Genomic DNA, 6999 nt, shown 5'->3' on the forward strand with positions numbered 1-6999 from the left:
ATAGCTTTTGCAATATATTTTTGACCTTAAAACAAAATATGGGAAACATATTTAAACAATGCCTTTAAAACATCCAAGCACTCTTATGATTTTAGGAGTATAATTATTCTACAGAATACTAACACGTTCAATGGGATGATTAAGCTGGATCTTATAGTTATTAGGCACAATTACTTTGATAATATACTAACATGTGGGAAGGTGAACTCAATCACGTGAGTATGCAGAAGGCCCACACTATAAATTATAGGGTCAAATATAATAATAACTTTTGCGTTTCATTTTTCTGCCTCCTTCAAAAAGTAGACAGTATAACACAGGGCAAACCACACAGAATTAAAACAAAATCCTTTAGATTTCACTGGTTTTAAAATCATCACTTAAAATTCTATGCGTGAGATGGGTATAATAGCACACCAATGTGATCCTGGCACTAAAGTAAAAAGAGGCATGGGACTAAGCTGAAGGCTGGTCTGGACAACTAATCATGACACTGTGTTAAGGGAAAAAGCAAGCAAATGCCTGGATTGTGTCTCAGTGTCAGAGCCTACCACATGGGAGGCCCTGGCTTCAACCATTATTCCTATGATTAACACTTTATTTCAATAATATTTCATAAAATCTTTACAACATATTAAAACACTTAAGGATTTAACAAGTTAAATAAATACATGGGTGATTCTTAAGAAGGCTGTAAAATTTAGATGTACCACAACTGCAGAACTGTCAAGCAATGTGTCTACTAGAAGCTTTTATCTTAAAATCTCCACATAGAGGGCATTTAAATTTCTAAATATATTTGTATTCATTCAAAATTGCTATTATTAATTTTGTTTTGGCTAAAATCATATACTTCTTAAGTAAAATTTAAACAATGTGAACATATATTATTAATCTATTTTCATTATTTTGAGAGATAAGTTATTCATAAACTTACAACATTTAATTTCCTTATACCATGTCCATTCGGGAATTGAGAACTTTTATGTTTTTAAAATTAAATGTGAAAATGTTTCAAATGGCACATCTCTAACTTTTATGAAAAAAAAACCCCTTAGAATTCTGCCTTGAGTTATGGTAGATATTGCATCTTGTGAGACTTGCAATGGAATATAAGTTTTCTCTAGTACCACACAGTATATATACTGAAGATTTCATCAGAAACATTTACTGTGAGCAACTCCATGTATCTACCATGCTACTCCAATTGATTAGACGTGTTCACTTCCATAACATTTCTCAGGTCTTAAACGTTTCTTTTCTTTCCTTTTAAGCTATACCTCCAAAGTCAACCTACACTAAAAACCCAACATGCCAAATGCACCATGTTTGCTAGTGCATTTTGATTTACATGATAGTTGTAATGTTGGAAACTTTTGGCCAAATCAACCTTTTGGAAAACAAAACCACTTATCTTGCACTAAAGTTGCTTACTGTCTCAGAAATACTACAATGCTCTTTTTTTATCACTTTAGTTTGTGAACCAAAAATCTTTATACTGTCAGGAGAGGAAGATTTTCAGTTTATTAATTTTATCTTCATGGCTTCAGACTCAGCAATTGTATAGCATCTCATTTTCTGCAAAATAGGGATACAATCAATGCTGGCACCTTATACTATTGTGTGAATTAATATGAAAGTACTTTCAGCATATAGCATAATATAATAGTTATTTTAATCTCCTCACATGTTGAGGAATCATTTATGAAAATATGTTCTAATAATACTTCAGAGAAAATTTCTTATCTACTTATGCATTAAATAATATTCTTGAAAAAATTTAATTTTAGAAGTTCGTATTTTAAAAAATGCTCACAGCTAATGGCAATAAAGCTTATGCTAATGAGAAAGAGATGTCATAATGAATATTATAATTATAGCATTGTAACTGTAACTCTGCTTTTCCAAACATTTGAAGCGATATAAAAAGAGGTGTGATAAGCTTAATTATATTGGTTTTAACTGTTTTACTATAGACAAGTGATGACATTCTCCTTGCTGGTTAAAAATAATTACTCTGTTCAAAACTACGATCAAAATAGATAGATGACATGATCTCAGTTGAGCATTAAGAACCACTGTTCAGAGAAACAGGGTCTTTGTGTCTCCAGTTCTAATTTTAGTATCAATTCTGTGCCTTCAGTATACCCTACTTAAACATTAAAAATTTAGTGAAAATATCTCCCTGATTTCTTGGTGTCTGGATTAAGTGTCATCAGTATGAACGAAGGACAGAGAAGTCTCAAAGGAGTTGAGTGTTGAACTGCACTTGATGCAGCAAAGGCACCAGAGCAAAACCATGCAAGTTGCCATTTTCCTGTACTCCTCAGTGTTTTCGACATCACCGCAGGAAACACTTCAGTGACAGCTCTGAGAACAATACCTGCAAGGTGACACATTCACACACAGGAAAGCATGCAGGGAATAATGGTGTAACAGGCTCAGAGTGGGTTCAGTGCCATCCATGGGGTGGCTGTGGCCCAGCTAGGCTTTGATGTCACTCTGTGAATTCTAATTTGCCCAGGTTTTATTCTCCTGTATCACCTTCCTCTTTTTGCCCAAGCCAGATATTTGGAAAATATAACATTTTTTTTTTTGGTTCTTTTTTTCGGAGCTGGGGACCAAACCCAGGGCCTTGCGCTTCCTAGGTAAGCGCTCTACCACTGAGCTAAATCCCCAGCATAACATTTTTTTTTAAACTGAAGACATCTATATGAAATTAAATTATATACAGATTCAAATTTTCACGTAAGATATTTTATTTTTGAAATTTATGATGACTGATACATCAATATATAAAAATTGCTCTAAAAGTCTATTGGAGAAGATTCATCATTGGTCCACACACTCAACAAATATTATAAACATATAAAGAAAAGTTACTTAGAAATCCAAAGCTGATTAAAAAAAATAAAACAAACTTAAGAAGCCAACGAAGATATAATAAGTATAAACCCTTAAAGCAATTCTATTGGTCTTAAAATAGGTACCAAAATGAGACAGATTACATTTTAAAAATCCAAATAAAACATTTCAAATGCTCACTGGAAGTTAGAGCATTTGTGATCAGCCACACCTGTGCAAGCAATTACGTAAGGCTTTGAGTGAGAAGCAAACTCCACAGCTATGCATGGTATTTCTATGTGGTCACCTATCTTCTAGAAGATAGTAGATTGGTTTTATGAGTTTGAAGATTAAAAAAGAATACATTGAAGTTCTCTAGCACAGATTAAGTACGTCACACATACACAAGTGATATTTTCTAAAAACAATAAAATTAAATATAGAAGTTTAACCTCTAAAATGTTCTCTTTTAAAGCCTTGGGTATATATAGCATTCCTCATTTCAAAATAAATTTTATACCACTAGTCTAGGTACAATTAGTTATAGAAATTGACTCTCCAACAAAAAGAAAATGAACTCCCAAAAGCAAAAGCAGCAAGAAAACCCAAACCCCAAACCAAACTAAACCAAACCAAACCAATGAACCAACCAAGCAACTATGAAACTCTCATGTATCTTGATGCTAAATTGTTAAGTGCTAAAGATCTTTTAATGGTTGTGTCTATGAGGTGGTGAATAGCAAGTGATTAAATATTATGATCTAAATAATATAATCCATGTAGAATTTTCCTAAACACTTTCCTCCAACATATTTAGAAACTAGGGCTAGGCTTTTACAAAGAGATTTGTGCTTTGCCAATATATGTTCAAATTACAATTCAAATCTGAAGTGGGCTTCAAACTGAGACTCCTGTTTTGTTTTACAGTGTTAATGTGGACTGATTTCCAAGCCTGTGGTCTTTCTTTAATTAGAATCTTTCAAAGTTTACTCCTGAAACAGACAACATAGAGCACCACAGTCACCAACTCTATTCAAGATGTTTTAAGTATACTGGATTATTTTATTATAGTGCATTATCTACTACAGATTTGATGTGTCTTAATGATGGTGTAAGATTGTGAGAGTTTTGGGATGTCATCATTTTACATTTGTGTTAGACTACCTTAGAAAGGAAACGGACATAACTACCTAATAGTTAAAATGCAGTATTTTTGCTATAGATTAAAAATAAAAACTATAACATTGGATGAACCAGAAGAAATGCTTAATTGTTTTCATTATCCAGATGTTTCCAAATAGTTTTCAAACTGAAGATAAATGGCCCATCCAAATTATTCATTGCAATTTGAACCCTCTTTGTAGATCTATAGGACTGGGTTGTTCAATTGAGTCTTCTGCTAACAGTATTTTTGTTCCACCAGAAAGACAAAAGCCAAACAAAAACAAAACAAAACAAAAAAACAGAAAACTGGACACATCAGTGATTTTCATGTATATTTATCTCCTTCAAGCATTTTCAAAGTGGAGATGCTATATTAACAACAGAGAGACAACTGTATGTTATCCTAAAACATTTCATACTATTTCATGGAATACATGTTACCAGGGACAATATTTTTAATTGTGTGTAAAACACATTGAAGACCAGGTCTCTGCAGTGAGAAGCCACATTACTTCCTCGCTCTATTGACGAAGAGCACTGGCACCATCAGGGTTCCGGTATCAAACATTCAGATGTGATTGCACTTACTTGTTCGTCTCTTACTTGATACTGAGTTAAAGCAGATTCAAACTGGTCCTCTATTGATTTCAGCAGTAGATTAGCTGGTGTGATATGGGGCAGTACTGTCTTCTATGCAAATTCTCCAATGATTTCATAGCGGTAAGCACACCTAAGTGCTAAATGCTTGGTTTTTTCAAATAAATGCAGACCTACCTTGATTTTCACTATAAGCCTGTATTCATTTCCACAGGACAATGTTTTCACACAATGTAAGGCAAAACAGATATTAAGTTACTTAACAGAACTCATGTTTAAATAATTAAAACTAATTTGTGTTTAAAGCTATTTGCAGATTTATTAGAGAAACAAATACAAATATGCATTTCTACAGAACTGTTTTTTTTTCCAAAATGAGCTTAAAACTTGTTCCACAGTTTTCACTTGTTTATATATCTAATGGCAACCCAAGTATTGGCCTCTGCACCACTTTTAATGAGACAATTGCCCTTCCATCGCAATTATAAAAAACTATTTAAAAAAAAATTCAGCACATACACGTTAAATATTTTCCTTAAAAAAATAATCTAATCAAAATATTGAATACTTTAGATTTAAACAATATTTTATTTACAAATCTGATTTGATGTACTTTATTAATTATACAAGGTAATGCTTCAATTTTCAAGAACAGTTGCTTTTTGTTTTTATAGACCAGTGGAATGACATCCTATCTAATAATGTTCTACACTTTGCTTTGTTTTGAAAATTAACACAAGTTTCTGATACTTTCTTTTTTCGCAAAAACGTTATTTAATTGGGGGCACATATCTGATGAAACAAAAATAACATGCAAAATTCCAAAAATAATTGTAAAGTAATGATACTTACCCTTTATGTAAAAAGACATCTATGGACAACAGTGCACAACAATAGCATGTACTCATGTTTATGAGAAACCAAGCAGGAGGCAAAATGAGTTCATCCTGTTTTCTAATCATAAAGAATTTCATATGGCTGTTTGCATCATTTAAATAAAGTGTATATATTAAATTTCTAAGATTACATTGCACTCAAAATTATTACTTATAGCCATGCTTGCCCTGAATTTGATGATCAATGAATTTCTGCTACTAACAGAGTAACTGGTCTTAAATTGTGTTTGTGGATGTAGAATGTTAAATTGTATTTTCATCTCCTTTCAATTGCTGCCTTGGAAAGCAAGAATTCCCTTCTTGGAGAAGAATTACAGTAAACAAAATTTACTTAAGGACTCAGTGAGGAATCATTATATGAATCAAGAATGTACCATAAGAATGGATTAAAAGGAATGTTGTAACCAGTACCTCTGTTGAAGTCTATTACCACCATTAAAATTTCTAAGAAAAGATAGGGCCTGTAACATGGGGATTCCATTCATTGTCAAATTACTAAAATCTACCAATTTAATGCTTTCATACTGTTTATTTTTTCCAATAAAAAAATAAATCTCATACATTAGAAGTGGTACACAAAAAACTGGGATAAAATTTATCAGATTCTTGATAGCACCATTTACACATTCTTAAAGTAAACATTAATATGCACTTTCTTAGAAAGCGATATAAATATATAATACAGGACTTGCTAACCTCTGTTAACCATCTGAATGCGATGGAATAATCTATCTCTACTGTGCAGGTAGGCTTGTGCATGGCGGTGTGGCAATATCATTTTGAGAGTTTGTTACAGATGTGATGGGAAGCTGGAAGGAGTCGAATAAGCAGGAAAACAGAGCTTAGGTCTACTGTAAGCAATGAGTCGAAATGAGCCGTTACAGGTTAGAACTTATCATTCTTTCTGATCATTCAATGAGAAATGATTTCCACAGAAATAGATACATTTACTGTTTTGGGAGTGGGCTGGGTGAGGTGAAGTAGGATTGAAAGTCCTACAGGTAATAGCAAATAACTGGAAGTGCAGACGAAATTGGTCTTCAGTGCAAAGAGGAAGGCAGCCGTTAAAAAGTCTAGGTGCAATGTGGTGCTGAAAGAAAAGCTCCCAGTGAAAACAGAAAACAAAACAAAACAAAAGAACCAAAGAAACAACCAAAAACAAAAACAAAGAACCAAACAAAAACCAAAACAAAGAAAATAAACTGCAATGCAGCTTCAAGCAGTAATTTTGTGGTGCTGAAAGGACAGCTCCCAGTGTTGAGGAAAAGATCTCGGATCTAGAATGAGGTGTCCAATCTGTATGATAAACAGCACACTGTGTCTCAGAGCGCCCATTCAATCTCAGTAAGTAAATGAAATATTGATTGAAAGTGACCCTGAAACAGAATGCATTAAAAAGACACAGAAAGCTGCAGAACTGAGGTAATTCGTATTCAGCGTGTTCACCAGCCTCCTTATAGCGAAACAAGACTATAAATAGTTGCATTTCATGAGATGT

At 33.1% G+C, this 6999-nt stretch overlaps 1 protein-coding gene across 3 annotated transcripts in view; it reads right to left on the reverse strand.

Moving 5' to 3' along the window:
* Positions 1-4327: 4327 nt before the first annotated feature.
* Nova1 (NOVA alternative splicing regulator 1) overlaps positions 4328-6999 on the reverse strand; it is a 125242-nt gene continuing 122570 nt past the window's right edge. For all 3 annotated transcript variants that reach the window (NM_001100541.2, NM_001414916.1, NM_001414917.1), the window contains 1 exon segment: positions 4328-6999. This exon segment is cut by the window's right edge and continues 3779 nt beyond it. The gene's annotated coding sequence lies outside the window, so the exon portion shown is untranslated.

The sequence above is a fragment of the Rattus norvegicus genome, chromosome 6 (assembly GCF_021556685.1).
Source record: "Rattus norvegicus strain SHRSP/BbbUtx chromosome 6, alternate assembly SHRSP_T2T, whole genome shotgun sequence".
NCBI classification, from domain to species: domain Eukaryota; kingdom Metazoa; phylum Chordata; class Mammalia; order Rodentia; family Muridae; genus Rattus; species Rattus norvegicus.